Source organism: Chanodichthys erythropterus, chromosome 24 (assembly GCF_024489055.1).
Source record: "Chanodichthys erythropterus isolate Z2021 chromosome 24, ASM2448905v1, whole genome shotgun sequence".
Taxonomy (NCBI): domain Eukaryota; kingdom Metazoa; phylum Chordata; class Actinopteri; order Cypriniformes; family Xenocyprididae; genus Chanodichthys; species Chanodichthys erythropterus.
This window is the reverse complement of record NC_090244.1, coordinates 7,960,374-7,985,631: the sequence shown is the minus strand read 5'-3', so window position 1 is coordinate 7,985,631 and position 25,258 is coordinate 7,960,374. Positions and strand designations below refer to the sequence as shown.

Below are 25,258 nucleotides of genomic sequence, written 5' to 3'. Positions count from 1 at the left end.
AAGTTTTTATTTTTATCAATGCAAGTTTTTATAGAAATAATTATATTTTTTTTTGTAAAAAAAAGAAAAGAAAGAAAAGAAAAGAAAATTTGCAATAAGAAATTAAACAGCAGTAATGAAACTCCATTAAAATTTTGTCAGTCTGAGTTCTCCTTTGTGTTTTCTTGGCTTGAACAGACAAACAAAACAAAATTATTTCAAAAGGCCTGTCTCAACAAGTATCCTCATAAATACGGTCGGTTGTTAGTGTTGGGTGATATGCTTTAGTCATCGTCAGCCTTAGGCGTGTGACGGTATCAAATTTTCATGTTGCGATAATTGCTGAAGCTTTTATTATGGTATACCGTATTATCACGGTATTGAAATAAGTTGCAAAAAAGTGTTGTCAAAGTATAACAGGTTTAAGAACTCTTTTTCTTCTGAACTCTGAACATTTAAATAAATACAACACAAACACAAAAAGATTGAGCAATAGCTACATTTGTTACAGAAGGTATTTTTTGTTAATGTTCGTTAAAAAATACAACTGATCATTGTTAGCTTTAGCTGTGGCTCATTAAATAATAGTTACAAGTTTTGATTTTAGTAAAGTTATTAAACATTAACTAAGAAATTAATATTAACTAAGATTAATAAATGCTGTTTTCATTGTCATTTTGGTAATAATGAATTAGCATTGTCACTAAGTTTTACTGAACAATAACAAATAGCCTAATCAGAACATTTTCAGTCATTATAGGGCATGTTGTAGTCCACATTAAAATATTAAAATGTTTAAGTTTGAAAATAATTAGCCTATTAAAACTTTAAGTATTACATTTTTGGTGCTGTGATGAACAACATTGCGAATACAAAAAACTGAATAGCTGAAGCATTTTAAATACTGTTCAGTAGCGCAGCGGCTTCTATCAGCGTCAGTTATATCAGCGTCCTCTGCTGTCAGAGAGTGAATGTGCACTTTCATTCAGCGCGTCTCCTTCACTCGTTCCGCCATGTGCTTCTCATGCACGTTGGGCTTGTTTACATCTGAGTGAGCGACGTGTCCCTTTGACGCAGTATACAGCGGTGTTGTGCATTTTATACACCAGATATAAGTGGCGTTACGCAACAAAAGCAAATAGAATCCATTATAATCAGTGATGCTGTCTACACTGGATGCGTAGGGCCCTATAAAATCCGTTTTATTTTTTCCCAAATTCCATTTTATTTTTTTCCCAAATTCCGTTTTTTCCTCTTTAATTTTTCTGGATTCCGCTTTTTTCTGTTTTATTTATTTTTTGACTCCATTTTAATGGTTTAGTTAAATTTTAGTAATCAAAAAGCATGTCTAATTTATTGAAATAATGAATCTTGTCCAATTTACCAACAATTTAATAAAAGTTTAACAAAAAAAAATACATTTTTTTAGGGCCCTACGTTTTATTCTTTCCCCTCCAATTTTATTTTTTACCAAATTCTGTCTTCTGGATTCCATTCTAATGGTTTAATTCTATTTTAATAATCAAAAAGCATGTCTAATTAATTGAATTCTTAAAAACAACAATATTAATTCATTAAAAAATATATTTTTATAAAAAAAAATTCTTCAGAAGTTCTGTTGTGTATTTAAATTTTTCTGGCAATCAAATGAACGCATACCATTTAATTTATTTTTTAATCATGAAATTAAAATTTTTTTGTCAAACAATGTGATGCACAACAGAGCTTTACTGTTAAAATTAAAACATGGAAGAAACACTGAGATTATTGTTTAAAATATATTTTAATAATTTATTATTAAATTAATTTATCTAAATTCTACTGTACAACAGTAATATGTTTCTGTCAAGTTAAATCAAACTTTTATTTTGACGGTTTGCCTAGAGCTTTGAGTTTTTCTGTGTTTATGACGGTAGTTTTCTCAAACGAAGCGGTTAAATGCTGATGAAGTGACTTTCAGAGCAGATCTGGAGATGAATTCGTGCCTCATATACTGAGGCGACAGAGGTCGAAAACACTGCGAGCATCGCACGTGCTTCAGCGTGCGTGCGCCTGCGCGATTGTGTGTGAGGTAAATGAAACTGCGCTTCAGCATCATTCATTTCAGAGGCACACAGGCATGCAGGATTCATGTTTAAATAGTCTTTTTGCGGTTTAATATTCAGTCACTAGTCTATATCGTGATTTAATTTACGTATACTGACCTACTTTTAATTCATTCATCAAAAATTTGACAAATTCCGTGACATTGCACGTTATATAGTAAATTCCGTTTTTATGACTGGATTCCTCGATTCTGTCCGCGATTCCGTGATCGTGGAAATTATAGGGCCCTAGATGCGATGCGACATGACACATTCCTAACAGTAAACTGATGGCTCATTCTATTTCTGAGGTACTCAAAGCGCTCATGCTACTTGTGATACAAAGAAATTTGCAACAGTCACTTTGTCGCGTCCAGTGTATACGGCCTCAAGCTGCCATGTGATGCGATGACTTTTGTGTCCAGTGTTAATTAAACTATCTATCATTATATTGTTATATTGTCCTTTCCATCGTTCTGTCCATCTGTCTGTCTGTCTGTCTATCTATCTATCTATCATGAATCTCCTCTCTAATGTAAACTGACAGAGCTGAACAAATTAAGTAACTCATTTTCGACCGATTCAGACCAGTGATTCTGATGCACACATTTCAGACATCTATTACTAAGGAGATAACAAGCTGGAGGGGAGCAGTATTAGATAATTTAGTTTTAATTCCTTTGTTTATGCAGTGTCAGAAGTCAACCAAACACATTAAAATAACTATTCTGGTGGAACCTCAATTATTCCTCTGATCCAAAGTCATGATATTGTCCTAAAACAGCATATGTTACATGAAAAACAGAAATAACTGGTGTCAGATCTGTAGGAAAGGGCTCTACTTACTAATAGAAGCCAGTGTATGTAAAAGTTTCCATTGGAAGAATGTCACATTCATTTAATGATTATTTCTGTGGAGGTTACAGGAGGCAAACAGTGCCAGTGAAAATTAATGTGTCCAAGTCTCGCTATTTGTTTTTTTGTTTTTTTTAGGCTTGTGCACTTATAATAACATCAGGGTAAAAATATGTTATTATTTAATTGTTGGTCAGACAGTACACATGCATGGATCCATTCCATTGAGTCCACCGAGTTTTTAACTTTTAAAAAGCATCTTGAGAGCCTGTATTTTATTCTATAGTCTGTCTAGCACCCAAGGTGATTTTTGGGCCTATTTACAATTGTCACTTCATGTGTAGGATAGCTGTCTGAATTGTTTAAACTGTTCTATTTACAGTTGGCTGTATAAATGCGTCTCCGCAAAACAAATATAAATCCAATCTTCAATTCACATGCTATGCAAAATCAGAGTGAGAGCGTCATCAGCACTGATGAGAGAATTTAGCATTAACTACTTCAAATGAAGATGACTGTGTTAAACTTCAAGATGCAATGGCGAAAGTTGAGTTTCATTTGCTGTGGTAGTGTGCGCTTCTGAGATGCTCATCTCAGCAGGCCATATCTGTGGAGATGCGTGTCGCAGTCATGCTGTGGTATCTGGCTACAGGGAGCCAATAACACACTCTCACACCTTTATTTCTTGCCATTTTGGGAGGAGTAAATTTACATATGTGGCTTCAACAACCAGATGCATTTACTCTGTGTCTGGAAATGTGTCTGAAACCTGGAATGTTTGTGCTCTATTACTCTGACTCGTCTTGATATTTTGTTGGCTATGTAATGCAGAGACAATCATATATCCGGGCCTGAATTTCAGCATGGAATTGCTGGTATTGCGCATTGCTTTACTCATTCCCACAGGTTTCACACTTACAATGCGGGAAATTCCCACAAACATTTATTCAGTATAGCATGTAGTAGTGCTGAGCGGTATGACCAAAAATTTATATCACGGTATTTTTCAAAATTATATCGGTTTCATGGTATATGACGGTATTTTTTCCTCTATGCATGACTGGGCGTTAACCACATTTTCTACTGATTGAGAAAGGAAATAATGCAGTAGATTGACTAGAATGCCATGATGAGTGAATATTGTAGAAAAATTTCACACTAGAGTTAATACAGGTTTACAAAGCCCCACAAAATGATGCTGTGTGGAGACAACAACCAATAAAACACAGACCTGCATCACTCAATACAGACACATGAATATTAAAATATGACCATAGAGATAGAAAAAAAAGAGTTGAGGGAATCTTAAGCATTTTAAAAATCTAACCCTATATAACAACAAACTGCCAAAACGAGGAAGAAACGTGGAAGAACATTTAAACCGTCTAAGGATATTTTCAGTACATTTAAGAGCAGTCTCTGAACAAATGACACACGTAAGTTTAACACAGAAAGAATCAAGCAGTTACATTTTTGCCCATTCTTCAAAACCATAGTGGACGTTATTGAGTGCACTCATTCAACATTGCACCACAATAACAAGTGTACAGCCGATATACACACAACGGCTGTCCGAATTCACTCACTCGTTTTCATTCACTCTTTCAAGTGAACAATATAAGTGGATAACGTAGGGAATAGGGGGTTTAGGGGGTGATTTCGGACTTACCATAGGCTGTGATGCGATCTCAGCTGTGCTCTCACTACAGTGCAACAGTGAAACAGGACGCTCTCAAACAGTGACGCTGCGCCGCGTTCCGAAAGTTGTTTAAAGCCGGGGACACACCTAACGATTAGCTGAAACATTCTAAGACTGAACTGAACACACATACCGATTGTTTCCTTCGACTGGAGCCAATTTTAATCGTTGACAGTCGGAGAAGAACACAAACGTTTATGATTGAGACCGCTGCTAAGCAACACACTGTGCGCGGGATCTTGAAAATGGATGTAAACAAACAGCTGGCGCTCTTCATCTGCAGATATATTTGTGCGGAAAATAACTAAAAAAGAGGAAAAACGCGCAGGATATGTGTGAGGTCGTGGCTGGAGAGGCAACATGGATTTGTTCTCTACAGAGAGAATTTGAGGTGAGTAAACAAAATCTCAATAATAGGTAGAATATTTGTAATTCATATGCTTAAATCTATTTTTAGGGCTTGCACTCCGGTGGTGTCGGCCGTTGTTAAGCAACGATCCTCAATGAAGCTTGTTCGACTTGAAACGGCACTGTACAGACCATTAAATTACCACAGAAGTAACGTTAACTTTATACTACCACAATGCGACCTCAAAGGGCACTTTCACTTTTGCGATCAAAGGGGCAGGGCTCTTTATATTCTCTCTGTATATATTGTATCAACTGTTAATTTTGTATCCGTATCAGATAAATAATATTGGCTGGTGCTCCAGGACACTCGCCCAATGCCGTCTATGGATAATCCGGCCCTGTACATTACCTGACACGTTCAAAGCTTCCGCAATAGCAGCCCAGCTTCTTTCCTTATTGCTTCTATTATGGTATTCCTTCGAAGACATGTTGTATTCGTACTCTTGCCAGAGTTCAACCAGTTTTTCTTCCATACCGGTTGTCCAATGTGTTTTTATGTTTCAAACGTTTTTGACGCCATTTCGCCGCTTGTTTACAATCGCCTGACACAGTCTCCAAGGAAACAGAGACGTCATCGGTCGCAAATATTATGCTGCCTTCACGTGCTCTCAGTGCTATTGTAAAGATGACTTTCCTTGAAAAAAAAAACGAAACTTGAATGCGATTTGCTCATAATCACTACTTCAGAAGTGGGAATTATCAAATTTGAGAAGAATCTTTGTGAGGAGGACTGGCAATGACTGTTTCTAAAATTCTAAGACTAGAATCGTTAGACGCAGCACACTGCACGATTTTAAGCACCAACTGTAAACACCGACTGAACGCAACTGGCTCTGACTCGGCGCGATTGGACATGATCAGTCGTAAGTATCAAATTACATTCATAATCGGGCTTACAATCGTTAGGTGTGTCCCCGGCTTTAGCGACACATACTGGTATTGAGGTATCATCAAAATTCATATCATAACAAAAATAGATACCGGTATTTTGTATGAACCGGTATACCGCCTAGCACTAGCATGTAGGTTAGATTGATAGAATATCAGATCAATTCAGTAATTTGAAAACAGCATGAGTGATTCAGAAGTGCCTAGGGATGCACCGAAATGAAAATTCTGGGCCGAAACTGAAACTTCTGAATGAACTTGGCCAAAAACTGAAACCGAAAATGCTTTTTAAAAATGATTTATTTTTTTATTTTAAATTAGCTTTGTGTGTGTGTGTGTGTGTGTGTGTGTGTGTGTGTGTGTGTGTGTGTGTGTGTGTGTGTGTGTGTGTGTGTGTGTGTGTGTGTGTGTGTGTGTGTGTGTGTGTGTGTGTGTGTGTGTGTGTAAAATTGTATTAATTTAAGATTTTTTAATGAAATTCAATAATTTTAATGATACTTACAAGCCAATAAAATAAAGTAGCACACTAAAGTAAGTAACACACTAAAATTGAACTGTAACGAAAGTAACACACTAAAATTGAACAGAAAACATATTAATATTAAAAATATCAATATATTATTCTTTATTCAACAGAATCTGTTTTAACTGAATTATTTTTTGATCAATTATCCAAATAACGTATAGTCCTACAAAGCTATTATTATCAGAGCATGTGAGCAGAGTGTAGCAGGGAGTGGATCAGTGAATGAGAGGGTAGCGTCATTTAGCCAGCACGGCTATACCACACCATGTTACAGCACAGTAGGGCTATTGCAAACAGAAACAACTATACGGCTACATAGAAATTTCACACTGGCATGTTATTTGTGCGGACTTTGCTTTTACGATGAGCATGAGCAGTACATGAGTGAAGCGAGTGGAGCACATGTGCATAGAGCGGAATATTGAGCAAAGCGTCACACCACGCAGTGATAATGGCTAGAGAGAGAGTAAAACCTGTGCTGAACACTGATGGGTGGGGTGTCATATATTTTCGGGTTGACTTGACTTAATGAATTAGAGTCTTGAAAAACTTTATGGGCACAGTCAGTTTTTTTTTTTTTTTTATTGTAGGTATACGGGTGCTCTTAAGCAGAAATGTGTATGTAGAGCCCTGTAAGATGTACAAATCACCAGTCAAGGCACACTTGCAAACACACATAAAGTTTGATTTAAACAGCTTGAGAACTTTTCTACTCATCCTTGTTAAAAAGCTTGCATTGTGATAGACTGTGATGTGTGTACGTGCTCTTTTTGTGTTTGCACAGAATTCCTGGCGTTCATTAGTGTGGCATAATGAACAAGCTCTCCCTGCATCTCCATTTATTTATGCCTGACATTGGCCTGTCAATCAAACATGGGACACTTTCACACCCAGCACGGCGGATTGATTTTTCATTATTCATTTCAGACTCTCAGACAGATTGTGAGAGTCCTTGAAGGATCCCTGTGTTCTGAGTTGAATTTTTGATGCCATATGGTGCTTTCTCTCGTCTCCCTCTCTCTCCTCTCCATTTGATGTTATTTTTTTTCTGTTCAGAAAGTGAGACTTGAGCTAAGAGCTTTGCGATGCAGGTCTCTGGATAAAAAGGCGTGGCACGCTAATCCGAGCCGCTGCCGTGGCTGTGTCTTGGCATGGAGCTTCCTTGCAGGGATTCACCAGAAAACTTACAACGCTGAAATCATATTGCTTCAAAAATGTGTTATATAGAGGGAGGAAGAGAAAGCAAGAGACTGAGATAAAATATGGAGAGAGACTATGAAAACGGGAAGAGAAAAAGTAGCGAAAGGAAGGAAATTATTCAAGGAGAGCTGAGCAGCATGATTCTAAGATGACAGGAAAGTTGAGCAAAAAATGGGCTGGATAACAAGGCCAAGATGTTAGACAGACCAAAATACTGTGAGAAGAGATGGAATCACAGCCAGTGAGAATATTTGATTATTAATTTACAGCTATTTTGAGTGGGACTTCCAGCCAATTAGATTTTACTGAGATTGTGGCCTGATTAAAACAAAAAGTAATAACACTTTAAACACTTTTTTTTAATCAAAGGGAATTACTAACACTTTTTATTGAGTCGTGCCTGGTTCGGACACAGTATAATACAAAGCCCATAGTGTCTTTTGTCGCACCTGAGACTCAGCATGAGTCCGAAACAGTGATTAAGGCTGACAAAAGTGACATCAGGTCAACAAATGACCCGTCCGAAATGGCGGAAGACACCTTATTCATCTCTGAAAGAGCCTGTCACTCTCCTCTGGAGAACGATGAGACACGTGAGACATTCATCCAGGCCCATAATTACTTGATTGCCTGTCTGGTATCCTGCAGGTAAGGCTTCGGCCTGTTTGCAGAGGAGAATGGATGGATAGATGGAGATAAAAGGAGCGAGAGTGGGGCTTAAATGTCATGTTTCTAGAGCTGTCATCCCTCAGAGCGATAGGATGATCCTGTGAGGATGCGGAGGAAGGTAGAGGGGACTTGGGGGGGTAGTGAGACTGAGCCGCACACGCTCTCACGCTGGAGGCTGTGAATGTCACTGAACAGGTGAAGAGTGTGTGCATTGTCTCTTAAGCCTGCTTTCAACACCTTACCAATCCCTGACCATAACTAAAGCAAAATTCCTGCTGAGCAGGTAATTGTACAGTTCAGTTAAATACATCTTGACCTGTTCCCCATCATTTCCAGCACCGTCACAAGTGCAGATACGCTGATTCACTGTATAACACAAGCTGAACAGGCTATTGTAAGTTAAATTGACTTTCCCAATTTCATGACTACTAGACATTTCAAGGGCCTCCCACTGTCCACACACCTGTCACTTTTCTCCACCGCTGTTGTAATAAGCATACCTGAGGAACATGGTTGTTCAGATGGGGAATAAGGGGGAAAAATTTAGGAACAACTGGTTCTTATCACTGCAACTAAAAGGAATGAGTTTAGGGAGCATTTCAGGAAAATGAATCCTCAACCTGAGAGTTGTGAACAGCTGCTAAACCCATTCAGCGGAAAAGAGATGAAATAATTAGCAGCAGAGTAACGCCATATGCTCTGGTTTTGCATTAGCGTGGTATGTGGCTCTAGCTTCAGAAAGCATTGACACTTTCTTTGTCTTAAAGGTCAGTAGTCAGTAGCAGACCCTTTTATCTGAAGTGACTTGCTGTACATAGAAAATGGATAAAATATAGCGCCTTGAAGGGTTTTTACACACTACCTTTTGAATTTCTACCGCTTGAGGACCCACAAACTATACATCTGCCACTCCACTTCTTTTCCCCAAAAAGCATTTGTACCCTTAAACTATTCCAGTTGCTCATTGGGCTAAACCAAAGACTATAGCGCTGAATGCCGAGGGCATTGTTTCAGAAAAGAAGAGGAGGATTGGGGATTTGCATTTGGAACAGGATTCTAGCATTTGTGAAGGTTTAATTTGGGATTTGAGCAGCTTTTTATTGTCTTGACTGCAGTTGGTGGTGTTCTTGTGTTGTGCTACATTTATGTGTGTGTGTGTGTGAGAGTAACAGCTTAACAGGCAGCTGATCAGCACACTTCAGTGACGCATTTCACCCATCTCTCCCCACCTCTCTGCGTCTGCACACAAAAACACTCGTGATTGCTCCCGTCGCTGAGTACAGCTCTCAAAGGCCTCTCTGCGCTCATAGCAGTTGGTGAGGAAAATGGTGGCCGGTGTATTGTGGGCTGATTGCATTTGCCACAGTACCTCATCATTGTGTTCTGTTAGTTTATAATCAGGTCCTGAGATTTAGTACACCGAGCAAGTCTTTGGTATCTTGCCTCTCGTGTTGATTTTTAGTGTTTAAGTACACATAAGACCTAAAAAGGGAGTGATGATTTGGTGCTAAAAGACTAAATGAAATGTTTGTGATGTTGAAAGATTCTCAAATGACTCCAGCCTGTTTCAAATTGTGAAGTGAATGAAACACCCACTGTGAAGATGATGTTATACAAATAGCATTATTATTAACATATCAAAACAGCACTGTGTGTCCAACAAATTAATAGAGTTAAGTTTTAATTAAAATTTGGCATTTTGACACCAAACTTTGAAATGCTCCATTGACTGTAGTTTTTTGCCACATTTTTTTTTTATCAAGCAAACACTAATAATTAATTTTATAATTAATGAGAATTAAGTTAACATAATGTCAGTTGATATTTTACTTTCGTAAAAGAGGCCATTCAACCACAAATGCAAATTCCGTCATTTACAAAGGGCTTGACAATAAGGACTGCTTGGGTCCAGTGTGAACGACACTCGGAACTGTCACTGTCCCAATCGGGCAAGTACTGCATCTTCACATTTTATCATTTACATACATTTTTAACCCTTGCCAATTTAGATACTCAGTCGCAAGAAGATTTAAAAGAGAACTCAATTCGGTAATTGTGTGCTGTTAGAGAAGTTATGTGTGCGCAACACACACCCGAAGAGCTCGCCCAGATAGCCGGGCCTCAGACAGCGCACAAATACTGAATTGATTTCTCTTTCACGTCTTCCTACACTTGAAAGGACGTATTCACACAAAATTATGTCAAAATGCCTGTATTGGCAAGTTTTCTCATAAACAGTCTGTTGTCTTAAAGGCCCGTTTTACCCTGGTCGTTCACACCTAAAAGCTAAAAAACTCTGTGAAAATGGGCATGTAAAGCTCTGGAAAAGCGGGAGTGCAGAGGGGGGGAAGAGGGGAGAGAACAACCAATGAAACACAGACATAAAACACACTCATTATACAGATTCCTGATGGAAAAAAAATGTCTCGCCATGGGTTGTAATCAGTGTTTCTTATTGTCTTCAATATAGAACTTGGCACACGGTTGTATGTAATTTACTATGACCTTTTTTTTTTTTTTGACATTTTCCATTTTGTTTTTTTTTCTTGTCCCCACATTGACTTCTCTCACATTACTTCAGTCCCAGTTTGTCAGAAGTCCCCAGATGCAGACCCTTCTCCTGGTCAAATCCTGGTCATCATTCACATATACACATCTATGAAGAGCTCCACTGCCTGGCTGTCTGTTTCTCTCCTGTTCTCTCTATCTATCTACCTGCTGCCAAAATACTTCCAAAGGCTTTTTCCTATGCCAACTTTTCAGAAATCATTACTCTAAAATGGCTGGAGAGCTAGAAAAAGTTGGACACCCTCCTCAAGGCTCTTAGCACACTAAGAAAATAATGCATATTGATGGACCAGCTCTGCAGTCGCAAACACACACACATCCACTCAAAGATGGAGCCAAGATGAGACAATATCAGAAAAGTCACGTCTACATGACAGCATGGCTGTTGAAATGCAATCAGAAGTTTGTAGAGACAGTTTAGAGCACAAATTTACCATAGAGATCTAAGACTGTGCAAACAAACATACAGGGGCCATTCAAACCAAATGTGTTTGCATTCCATTTTTGCACTTTTTATTTTACGTTTATCAGCTACATTGACATCTTTGGCCAAAACGCCATGTTAAAATTATTCTAGTGGATCAATATCAGCTTCCAAGTAGTGGGCCAATCAGAAGAATCTGTGGGCTAAGCATATTTACATATTTTCAAGTGTATTTACATATAGAGAAGTGAAGTGTTTATATTAGCAATGGTGTACAGAAGTTAATAAGCCAATAAACGCACCTTCTGTTCTATTTCATTACGCTCTGTATATCTGTTTCTTAAGCAAGAACACGTCCTCTGTGAAAGGCCCCTTAGCCTGCTGCATTCTCTCTGAACATCTGATCCCTCCTGGCAGTCTGGTAATAGAGGGGAATACAGGATTGTACTGTTTGTTGCAGGGTCGGTTAGAATGTTTGCTTTGATCTGGTGCCGTGACCCGGAGCTTTCATTACTTTTCCAGTCTGCCTGGGTTTCAAGAGCATTTGTTGATTTGAGATGATGAGAGGTACGCAGAGAAGACACGTTAATTTTTAAGACTAATTATTCATCAGCCTCAAACAGCACTTCCTCTAATCTTTAGAGGATTCATCTGTTTTGTGTAGCCCACAGCACTTGAGAGAAAACTTTTAGTTACAAAGCGCATGATGAAAAAGATCTACTTTTGCTGTCTCTAACTAGAGGAGAAGAGAGTCTGTCTTGCAGCTGGAGACGATACTGTCTGAAGTTCTGTAGGAGGTCGATGGGAGATTGATACGATATACAGAGATAGTGGAACTTGAAAAATCATGTCTGGCGAGCTCAGTATGACTCAAGGGAGTCCATGTGGAGGAAAGAAAGTGAGAGCACTCAAGCAGTGTGTGTGTGCGGTAGCTTTATTGAGGCGTCAATTCAGAGCTGGCCTGCAAGATTGTGGCATACAGATTATGTTTAGCACTTTTTTTCTTTAGTCAGTTGGTTGCTAAATCTCTAAAATGTGTGCTATTAGTGGGCTGTTTTAGCTACGTCAACTGCGAAGGAGACTGACAGGGGAGAGAAGAAATTGTTGAATAAAGCTGTTATTTTTGTTTTGTTTTTGCGCACAAAAAGTATTCTCGTCACTTCATAACATTAAGGTTGAAAAACTGTAGTCACGTTGACTGTTTTAATGATGTCTTTAATATCTTTTTGGACCTCAAAAGGTGTGGTTCAAAAACCCTCAGATTTCATAAAAAATAACTTAATTTTTGTTCTGAAGATGAACGAAGTTTTACAGGATTGGGATGACATGAGGGTGAGTACCTAATGACAGAAATTTCATTTTTGTGTGAACTAACCATTTAACTCTAAATCAGTTCCCCACATACTGTATTAATGTATAGTTTCTACATTCAGAACAGATATGTGACTTGTCATGTGCACTTGGAATTTATTTCCCATAAATAATACAGCAACCCAAAGCGACTGGAAACTCTGGATGTCTTCATGCAGAGATGTCCTGATCAAGAAGCTGCATCATTTGCTTTTTGGCAGGAGTTAGATTTTAGACTTGAAAAGGAATACATGCATTTCAACGCCTGTGAAAAGACGTAGCAGATATCTTAAACACAGTGCAAAAAGATGAGGTTTTTAGTAACAAAAAGATAATAAAAATCATCTGTCACCTGTTGTTTATTTCCAATCTTATTTGTTTGTGCTGTTACTTGACTGCTCCTTTCTTCAAAGAGAACTGTCAGAAAGGGAAGATTTCCATCAAGCAATCTGTCATTCTCTCTCCCTATCGCCCATCTTCGCTCATTCTATTACACGTCTCTCTCTCTTTGTACCGGCGTTCTGCAATAAAAGGAGATGAATGTCTCTCATTCTTCTCTGTTGTATCGTTATTTCCATAATTCATGGTACAGATAGAGCTGTTCTGGGTGAGTGAGTCACGGCGGAGTGGGGTGGGAATGAATATTCATAAGGTCAGCGAAAGCACTTTCTTAACCGACCACTAGGACTGTTCATCACTCTCAACTCACGTGCCACCGCCGGGCGTCGCATGTTGCAAGAGGGGATGATGTCATGATTCTTCATTTCCTCAAACAGGTGTCTATATGACTTTTTTGTATGCTGCAACTTTCCCTAATTCTGTAACCCATTCTTGGAAAGATGCCGACCCTGTTGACCGTCAGCCTCACATAATAATTTTGTCTCCATATCATGATACTTATTTGAATCCATTTGGTTGCCTCTACATCAGAGCCTAGAAAAGATGGGTCTCCAAGGACATAAATACCTGGATAGAATGAAAAGCAACATTCTGCCACATCTTGAATATAGTTATGAACCAAAATTCCTGTATTTTAGAGTAGGACCAGAGAGAATACATCAGGTCTCCGTCCTTCCTTTTACATTGCCAGCATTCATCAGAGTCCTTCAAACCGAGCCTAAATGGCTTACTCAGAGTCCAATAAAAACCATTCAATATTTTAAACTGGATAAGTCATACTCACAGTTTCCTTGACATTACTTTTAAAATTTGTACATATTCTGATCCAATCTTCATCACTAATTGAAATATTCAAATCCTTACTCCAGACTATTTTAAGAGCTGAATAAAAACTATAACCCACTTTATCCATTAGCAATCTGTAATATACTGACGCCTCATGCCCACTACCCCATGCTGCTAGGATTGTAGACAAAATATTATCCTCTTGTGGAGCTTGACTACAAGAGCCAAAAGTCCCACATAACAAATGTCTTAGCTGTAAGTATCCCCAGCATTGCACTTTATTAAGGCCAAAAGTTTTGGTTAACTGGTGATGAAGTGTTATTCTCTTAAACATTGAACTTCTAAATACACTTTGCTATCCATTCCTTTCCAAAGAAAAGTGTGCAATTTGGGATTCATCCAAATACTTAAAGCTAAACTCAAGTATTCTCCCTTATTTCTTCCAAATTGATTGAAGAGGTGATATTAAGGGGTAAGACTGTACTGTTTAAGGTCATTTAATGGATAAGCATTGCAGTGGCGGCGACGGTTGCAGGATATACATAATCTGTCTACACAGAATTTTTTTTGTGAAATACAAAGATATAGTTATAACCAAAAGTAGAATAGTTGGGCATAGCTTATTTAACATCATTTAACTGGTAGGAAAACCACATGTATGTATGTAATATTGCACATTACCATTTCACTGAATTCTTGAAAGGTTCACCCCAAAATGAAAATTCTGTCATTAATTACTCTCCCTCATGTCTTTCCAAACTTGTAAGACTTTCGTTCATCTTCGGAACACAAATGAAGATTTTTTTGATGAAATCTGAGAGATGTCTGCCCATCCATTGACATGTGAGTGAATGGCATGTAATCTTAGCCTTCTCTACGGATTCAATTTAAATTAGCACACTTTTCCATTCTTTTAAGAAAATCTTTTTAGAATTCCTGCTGTGGATTTCAGTTGCATTTCAATTTATTGTGTAAACCTGCAAAATTAAATTTCCACATAGCCAGTATTGATTCCCTGACACTTAACAATCACAACTCTGAATCAACATTTATCTAAGTAACCTTTTCAGAGGAAGATCCTGCTTTCTCTCTCCGCTCATCTGTGCTTTTTTCTGCTCTTATATTGGATAAGGGATTTTGGGAAAAGCTGGTCAAGGCCACAGCATGCCGCATCCTTCCCCTTTTTTCTCTCAAAAAAAAGTTGTAGTATTTATAAAAAGGTGGTTCACCAGCATGCCAGAGTGCAGAGTGCACATTTCTATATTTTCATTTGCAATTTTAGGTGCAGTGGCACCACACCCCATCTGGAGCGCATAGGTACAATTTGTCTTCAGTGATGGATTTTTGTATCCCAAGCTTGTTATTTGAACGTACATATGCATACAGATGATGCACACATGGTGGAAATGTCCTTGGTTAACAATGTGAAAATGAGTATGTCTGATTATGTGGTATTTTTGTGCCTTTTGTAAAGGAGTTCCTCACAGGAGATCGCTAAATAATTACTCCCCCACTGCTTCTGTTCTCTGCAGTTCTTTATTTCTCCTTTCACCATCTCTGCTCTGTCCTTTCTTCTCTCTTTTCTGCTTCACAGTCTTTTTTTCCCCTTTTCTTTTTTATGCTATGCAACTTTTTTATTTTCAGACCTTTCTCAACTCTTTATTAACAGTTGGAAGAGACAATGGAATATGTCTCAGTGATTTATATGTAAAAAAGATTGTTGTTTTTCAGTCTCTGAAATTGCTTAGAATTGATCAAACTAACATATTTTTCACCCAAAAAGCCATTATTGTCAACTCTATTCAAGAAGATTGAAGTAAGGTGTAAAACACAAAAAGTACAGCAAAAATTAATCAAGGTATGTTTTTCACACTTTTTTTCTAACTAGAAGGAACAATATATATACTATATTCTTAATCCGTAGGGTTTAATATGGAGTTGGCCCACCCTTTGCAGCTATAACAGCCTCAACTCTTCTGAAGGCTTTCCACAAGGTTTAGGAGTGTGTTTATGGGAATTTTTGACCATTCTTCTAGAAGCACATTTGTGAGGTCAGGCAGTGATGTTGGCGAGAAGGCCTGGCTCGCAGTCTCCACTCTAATTCATCCCAAAGGTGTTCTGTTGGGTTGAGGTCAGGACTCTGTACAGGCCAGTCAACTCGCTCATCCATGTCTTTATGGATCTTGCTTTGTACACTGGTGCGCAGTCATGTTGGAACAAAAAGAGGCAATCCCCAAACTGTTCCCACAAAGTTGAGAGCATGAAATTGTCCAAAATGTCTTGGTATGCTGAAGCATTAAGAGTTCCTTTCACTGGAACTAAGGGGCCAAGCCCAACCCCTGAAAAACAACCTCATACCATAATCCCCCTCCACCGAACTTTACACTTGGCACAATGCAGTCAGGCAAGTACCGTTCTCCTGACAACCGCCAAACCCAGACTCATCCATTTGATTGCCAGACAGAAGTGTGATTCTTCACTCCAGAGAACACGTCTCCACTACTCTAGAGTCCAGTGGCAGTGTGCTTTACCCATGTTCAAATGTTTGTAGTCTGTAAGATTTTTTAAAAATATTTTTGGAAGAAGTATCTTTTGCTCACCAAGGCTTATACATTTGATCAAAAATACTGTAAAAAAAACCTGTAATATTGTGACATTATTTTTAATAATATTAAATAACTATTAGAATAGAAAAGCACTTATTTGTAATAATATAAATGCCTAAAAGATCAAGACTTTATTTAAAGTCTTGATCTTTTAGCTCCAGTTTTTTTGTTTATTTCTGATCCCTCCAAGTGTTGCTGGTTTTGTTCAAATATAACTCTTATAAGATAATTAATTATATTATATAGGATAATTAATTTCTGAAATAAATGGCTGATTTTGTCAAATAGATGGACACAGACTGACAGAGAGAAAGAAGTTGTTGCACATACCCACAAGAAAACACCCCTGAAGGATGAGGCTTCTTGCTCAGGGGCTCAACAGCAGTGGTTAGAGAAACTGCCCCAGGCTGCCTTTGAATCCGGATCTTCATTCATGGTACAGTGATCTTGCTGCAAAGACACTCAGCCCATGTTTCGAGCTTGAAAAGAAAACAAGCCTTTTGTCTGTCCATGCACACTGTTTTTCTGGACTGATGAATGGATAATTTTTTTGAAAATGCACAGTAAACATGTCTGATCTTTCAAGCCTATTTCTTTTCACACTGTCAACTGTATATTTACGACAGAGAAAGTCTCCATAGAAACATGAAGTGTTAGAGGACGTTTTCAGTCTTATTACAGCTCAGCCATGTGAGAAATCCCTCCAGAGCCGTCGTCTGAACTACAGCGGTGTTTCACTGAGACAGAAAGACTGAAATAAATGCACTGGCTAGTTATTATAGTCATTACCTCTGCTCTAAAAGCGCTATGATAAGCACCAAAGCTTCAGGGAAGATGCTCCTTTTTCTGTTACAAAAAGTCTTTATGTAATTGAGGTGTTTTTTTTGTCCCCCACCCCTTCCCCTGAAATGTCCACAGGCACAAAGGAAGATTTCAAGCTAAGCAAACATTATAGTCATAATGATTTCACAAACATTTCATGGAGAAAGAGCTTTGTAGGGCATATTCTAATGCTTGACATACATCTCCAAAAAAAAACATAATGGTTATTTACTGTTTTTCAAATGTCACATCCTAGAAAATCTCATGGGCCGTTTGGCTTTAAATATCTCATTATTTTTTAAGGCAGTTCACTTCAAACAAAGATCTGAGGTCTGATTTATGACTGTAATGTTCAGTGCTGGTTTATCTCAGCTGTCATTGTCATCTCCTATGCTTGACAGTTTATGAATTTGAAAACTGAACCCTAGACTTGGGGCTAGGCTCTTTTGAGCAGCCACATAGCAACATCCTAGGAACACATTCACAACACCATAGGGCCTGTTTACACCTGGTCACCTCGTGCATTTTTATTGATCAGATTGCTATTCATTTTGTTAAAAACCTTTCCATTTACACTTAACTACATAAATGTGTCTCTGCAAATTGACTATAGATCTGATCTTCATTTCCCACACTATATGCAAATTTAAAAAAAAGCAACAAATATGAGCAGCAATTTATTCATCATTAGCTAATTTCAAGATCAAAAATTTCAATGAGAGAAAGCGGTATCAGCACTGCTCACTACTTTTAATGAAAATGATTGTGTGCTTAGCTTCAAGATCCGATGCCGAACTTTCAGTTTCATTTGTGGCAGCTTGCATGTTAGCTTGCTGAAGAGATCCTCAACTACTCATCCGCAGCAGGTCATTTCTTTAGCGATGCATGTTGCAGTAGGCTGTCATATTTGACTACCAGAGCTGGTAATACCCTCACACTTTATATTTTTACCATATGTGGCTTCAAAAACCAGATGCATTTACACATCTCAAGTTTCATCTGGAATGCGTCTCGAACCACCACCTAAAGTGGTTTGAGTGATCTGATTAAATCCATCTCGAATGCTTTTTGGAGAGCATTTACACCTGGTCTTTTCACGATCAAATAAATGCTGATATTTTGAACTTTGTATTCAGAGGCAGAGGATCACCAATTCCCCCAATGCTGCGGCGAAAAATAGTGGAGTAATATCAGAAAGGAGTTTCTCAGAGAAAAATTGCAAAGAGTTTGAAGTTATCATCATCTACAGTGCATAATATCATCCAAAGATTCAGAGAATCTGGAACAATCTCTGTGCTTAAGGGTCAAGGCCGGAAAACCATACTGGATGCCCGTGATCTTCGGGCCCTTAGATGGCACTGCATCACATACAGGAATGCTACTGTAATGGAAATCACAACATGGGCTCAGGAATACTTCCAGAAAACATTGTCGGTGAACACAATCCACCGTGCCATTCGCCGTTGCCGAAGTTCTTTTTGGAAAACTGGGGCGCCATGTCATCCGGACAAAAGAGGACAAGGACAACCCAAGTTGTTATCAGTGCTCAGTTCAGAAGCCTGCATCTCTTATGGTATGGGGTTGCATGAGTGTGTGTGGCATGGGCAGCTTACACATCTGGAAAGGCACCATCAATGCTGAAAGGTATATCCAAGTTCTAGAACAACATATATATAACCCACAATGCAACACGATTATGACGTCACCGCATATCGCGTATTAATTTACCCCACCACAAACAACTCTATGATATATTCTTTTTTTTTTTTTAAAACATTTAAAACACACATATATACATATAGAATGCTGTATTAAACAATTTTGTAAGGGGGAAAAATAAATAATAAATCAACTCCATAGCGGATTCCAAGTGATCAAGGGCTTAGGACGTTCCAGTTCAGCCCATTGCAAAGGTTCTGCCAGTAGTGGGCACTCGTGCAACGTAAGCAATGACGTACTTCCGAGTCAATGAGACTGAGGGAAGTTAGCGAGGGAAGGGCATTTAAAATTTCTTTCACCCATACAAAACATTTGCCGCATCATAAAGAGAAAGATTTATAATGTTAGTGAAGCTTTATAATGTTAGTGATCGGGGGGCCTGTTTTGAAACCCAAAATAAATGAAGGCCAACGAACACAAAAAATAATCTATATTAATAAAGGCCTTCTGAAACAAAGCGATTAATTTTTGTAAAAGAAATATCCATTTTTTAAAACTTTATTAACTATAATAACTAGCTTCCGGCAGATGGCCTTCATTTATTTTGGGCTTCAAAACAGGCACCCTGTTCACTACCATTATAAAGCTTGGTAGAGCCAGGATATTTTTAAATATATCTCCGATTGTGTTCGTCTGAAAGAAGACAGTCATATACACCTAGGATAGCTTGAGGATGAGTAAATCGTGGGATAATTTTCATTTTTGGGTGAACTATCCCTTTAACTAATGTTAACAAATACAACTCTTAATAATAGTTCACAATATTGTTGTTTTACGTGTATATTATGTGTATATATTCTATTAACACCAGCTATGATGCCATGTTTTAAGTCCAGTTATTTTCAAAAGTCCAGTTTGTGCAAATGCAGCTGGGGAAAGACTTCCTTACTCTTTCATGTTGAGCTTTTTTCTACAGAGGCAGTGAGAAAGCGTGTCAGGTTAAAAGAGGCTGAGAGAAGGGAAAAAACCTCCTGTTTCTGAGTTACAAACACCTTTGAAATGGCTGACATTAAAGTGTGGAGAATGTGGTCTCTCTCTCTCTCTTTTTTTTTTTTTTTTTTTCACCCTGTCCCATCATTCCCACTTGCAGTAGACGTACGCACAAACACACACAGCAGCATGTTTCATCTTCAGCTGGCATGTCTACTGAGAGAATGATATTGGTGTCACTTTGAGGTTTTACTCTTTGAATGTCATCTGTATAATCAGGTCCCACCAACCTCAGAAAGTTGCTGACCACTTAGGATTAGAGCTGAAGTCGAAATTGAAAGGTTTTATTTCCATCCAAGGTCTTATTTCCATTCAAGCTCTTTGCCAGTACAGCTAATTAGTAAGTAATCTCACATCATTACTATAAGTAAAAGAGTAGATTTTCTGGTCATAATTAGGTCCGCCACCTCTATGACATGCAAGTATTTATTAAGAAATGCTCCATATAATTCAAACTGGCATCATTCTGTTGGGGAACATATTCTGTGAGTGTCTGTACAAGCTGGTTAACCTCCTCACAATAGCCATCAATCCTCGGATCACGCCTCTGCGAGTTTCACGCTAGAATAAAACATCAACAAGCAGACCTTGTGTTTTTTAAATCACACACACAGCTTTGAGGTTCAAAAGAAAATGAGCCGCAGTGGAGAAACGATGGGCATAACTAACTCTTGCTCATGGACATCTGAGCCCCATCGATTTGTTAGCGAATCTCCTGTGTGTCAGATGCTGAAGCGCACTGGGAATGAATCATTGTCATTACGGTGTTGTGAAGAGCATGATTCAGAATAAGGTAAAATCTGGTCGGGACAGGTAATGGCTCTCTGGAGACGTAGCAAAATATTGTCAGCAGAAGTATTCCTATTAAACCGATATGAGTAATGAGCCCTTTTGAGAATTCACACTGGGTTTTGGGTACTTAATTCTGGGTCTGTGGAAAAGACATCTTTTAGGAATTCTTTAAAGGGATACTCCACCGTTTTTTCATATTAAACTATGTTATTCCCTTAACTAAGACGAGTTGATACATACCTCTCTCGTCTCAGTGCGTGCACTAAATCACTCTGTCTTGCGGCGAAACTTTGTTAGCACTTAGCTTAGCCCAGATCATTCAATAGGGGCCAAGCAGAGAAGCTACCAAACACCTCCATGTTTTCCCTATTTAAATACAGTTACTCGAGTAGTGTAACTCGACCTAGGACGGTGACACAAAACAAAACGTTGCGCTTTTCTAAGCGTGTAAAATGGATAACTATATTGTATGGCGGAATACCATAGCAATTGCTTGGGAGCACTTTGACTTGGCGCAGTAATATCTTCACTCGTGAAAAGTCCTCTCACTGGCCCCCGCTCCCTCTCCTGTAAAAGTCGCGTTGGTTCTATTGACGGAAATGAGAGGGAGGAGGAGAGGGAGCGGGGGCCGGTGAGAGGACTTTTCACGAGCGCAACGTTTTGTTTTGTGTCACTGTCCTAGGTCGAGTTACACTACTCGAGTAACTGTATTTAAATAGGGAAAACGTGGCGGTGTTTGGTAGCTTCTCTGCTTGGCCCCTATTGAATGAACTGGGCTAAGCTAAGTGCTAACAAAGTTTCGCCGCAAGACAGAGTGATTTAGTGCACGCACTGAGACGAGAGAGGTATGTATCAACTCGTGTTAGTTAAGGGAATAACATAGTTTAATATGAAAAAACGGTGGAGTATCCCTTTAAAAGGTCATAGTTCGTAATATGCAGCATTTCCTTTATGAGTAATCCCTGGGTTGATGTTGATGAATGCTCCCAGATGGTGTTTAACATTACTCTAGAAATGTTTTATTTTAAAGATCTGGTGTGTTTTTTTCCCCGTTTTATTTGTAATTCTTTGTGCATCTAAGTTCATAACCTACAATGCGCAATGTGAAGTGGTAAGGTTTTGACCATGTCAAAGTCCTTGTAAAGCAAGTTTGTTCACTCAACAGCATTTTTTCTGCCTTGTAAATACAGCTTGTACATCTTATCGAAAAGAGAAAGACTAAAATCTGAAGTCCACTTTATGTTGAAATGTTTTCAGTCTGAACTAGTGCTGCAGGATTTATCACACAATACAAATATATGTTTTTACTCCAAACTCACTTCATAACGACAATTGAGCATCCTTCTGTGAGGTTATGTGGCTTCTTACACAGAATAAGGCAGTTGTGTATATTAGCCATGTTTAATCAAAGCGTTTCAATCTTCTGTTTATTCAGTGAACTGTGAACCCATTACTGACAATAAATTAGTGCTGTTAGGCAGTATCTTTCTCAACTATTTAAAGGTGCTAAAGAGGATGTTTTGTTTTATACATTTTTGCAATATTACTTGAAACTGTCTTTACTAACTGATAAAAGACTATTTATTAGGTGCATTGAAAGGAATAATATTAATATACATCATCTGGCACGAGGTAGGGCCTTAAAAACATCAGCCAATCGTTTATGCGATCATCAAGTAAACGATTGGCCCTCTGGCTTGTCAATCACTGCCGTGACGTTCCTTGTGAGAGACGAGCGCGGTTGCGCGCTCCAGTAACTTTCCACACTCCACAGGCACCGCATGCAATGTTTTTGTCCGGAGACAGGAGTAACAACTGCAGATTATGAGCTACCTGCGGTGAGTCCGACATAATGAATCCACTAACACGACACAGCGAATGCCGGTGGTAAACACTCGTGTTCCAATACTCGTGCACGAGTTTTGGGAGGCGTTCCCTCGAAAAAACTCACTAACAGTCTTTGGTTTCTCAGTCGATGAAAAGATCCTCTGTATCACCTTTAACGTTCCAAAACTGACTGCGTTTAACTGAATACTCGCCAAGACAGGCATTTTGACATACTTTTTTATGTATTTGACTGTCTAAGCGCAGTAAGCCGCTCATTTTGGTACTTGCGAGTTGCAACTCACAAGCTGTTTGAGAGTGAGAAGTGGCTTGTGCGCACCACTTACATAGATCAGCGGTGTGAGCGTGAATTGACTAAAATGTGAGATTGACTAAAATGATGCGCAATACAAACACTATTTAACCAGAGCGAATTAGACGAGTGGGAGAAAGGAGGTGGAGAGTGCGAGAACGCTCAGCTGACTTTATTGCTTGTGCTGCTGGCAACAAAACAGACCAGCTCGAAATTGGAAAGACATGAGACTGATCGACCAGTCACCAGTTTGGACCAATCATGCGGTAAATCAACCGATTCTGGTCCCTGGCCGGTCAATCGGTGCATCTCTAACAGAAATATATGCTAACATTTTTATATAAAAAAAAAAAAAAAATCAATGTATGTCCTTATATTGCTCAGTTTTTAAGCTTGCTCTTAAATTACAATGTGCAGTGATGTCAGTGTGCTCAGTGCTGATTATTAATTTGCTCACATAATTATGAAAATTAGAGGGAGCATTGTTGTGACTAGGTACTTGGCCGGAGAAGCTTGAGAACCATTGGTTAAGACTGAATGTGGCTGTAAAGCACTAATGTGAAACAAGCCTCGTTAGTCACCATCAGAACAGTGTAAAATCTCTGTCTGTCAGCCTCACTGGTGCGTGAGAGGAAGAAGGAGAGCTCTTGCTTCTTTCAATTGCTTCATGCAATTGCTCTTTCGATTGCTTCATGAAATGAAAAAAGGACACTGTGATTCATTCAGGAGAGCTTAGCATCTTCTCACCTTTTCACTGCAACTCTGACCTGCTCAGGGGAGTGACGATATCCCTTTAGTGCTGGTTGTCATCTGCCTTACAGTGGCTTACAACTGGATTTGAGGAGTGAAAGCAGCACCTAGATCAGTATGAAAAGGCTCTTGCAAGCAGGAGTAATTAGCAGATGCCAGATTCCACTATAGGTCAGATCAATAGATCAGCATGGTTTTGTTGGGCAGGCTATTCCTCTGTGTTCAACGCTTAGGGAATGTTTGATTGCCTTTTCTGTGCTCTGCTTTTGGATAAAAAAACTATGGAGAATCTTTTACCAGTACCTTTTAATAAGACCTTTCATGTCTTCCATTAATTAATACAGAGAGCTTCTTTCACAAAAAGGCAGAGAAAAATAATGTAAAAATGTTAAATAAATAAATTAAATAAAGAATAAAATGGATAAGTGAATTTGACATTTATTATGTTTCTTATGTTCAAAACTTTGGGGTCAGTGAAGTATAATAATAATAATATAAGAAGTCTCTTATGCTCACCAAGGCTACAAATATTGTGAAATATTATTACAATTTGAAATAACAGTTTTCTATTGTAAAGTGTTACCAATACATTTTAAAATAAGGTTCATAAGTTAACATTAGTTAACATGAACTAATAATGAACTGCACTTACACAGCATTTATTAATCTTTGTTAATGTTAATTTCAACATTTTCTAATACATTATTAAAATTTTGTTAACATTAACGTTAATGCACTATGAACTAACGTGAACAAACAATGACAACTGTATTTTCATGAACTAATGTTAATGAAGATTAGTAAATACAGTAACAAATGTATTTCTCATGGTTAGTTCATGTGAGTTAATGCATTAAAGGTGCCCTAGAACTTTTTTTAAAAAGATGTAATATAAGTCTAAGGTCTCCCCTGAATGTGTCTGTGAAGTTTCAGCTCGAAATACCCCATAGATTTTTTTTAAATACATTTTTTTAACTGCCTATTTTGGGGCATCATTATAAATGAGCCGATTCAGGGCTACTGGCCCTTTAATTCTCCTGCTCCACGCCCACGGAGCTCTCACTTGCCTTGAACAGTGCATAAACAAAGTTTAAACAGCTAATATAACCCTCAAATGGATCTTTACAAAGTGTTCGTCATGCATGCGTCGGATTATGTGAGTATTGTATACTGTTATATTGTTTACATTTGATTCTGAATGAATTTGAGGCTGTGCTCCTTGGCTAACGGCTAATGCTACACTGTTGGAGAGATTAATAAAGAATGAAGTTGTGTTTATGAATTACAGACTGCAAGTGTTTAAAAATGAAAATAGCGACGGCTCTTGTCTCCGTGAATACAGTAAGAAACGATGGTAACTTTAACCACATTTAACAGTACATTAGCAACGTGCTAACGAAACATTTAGAAAGACAATTTACAAATATCACTAAAAATATCATGATATCATGAATCATGTCAGTTATTATTGCTCCATCTGCCATTTTTTGCTATTGTTCTTGCTTGCTTACCTAGTCTGTTGATTCACCTGTGCAGATCCAGATGTTAATACTGGCTGCCCTTGTCTAATGCCTTTCATAATGTTGGGAACATGGGCTGGCATA

At 38.3% G+C, this 25,258-nt stretch overlaps 1 protein-coding gene across 4 annotated transcripts in view; it reads left to right on the top strand.

Moving 5' to 3' along the window:
• The window catches only part of furinb (furin (paired basic amino acid cleaving enzyme) b), a 99,924-nt gene that overhangs the window by 8,569 nt on the left and 66,097 nt on the right, over nt 1–25,258 (top strand). The window lies entirely within an intron of this gene.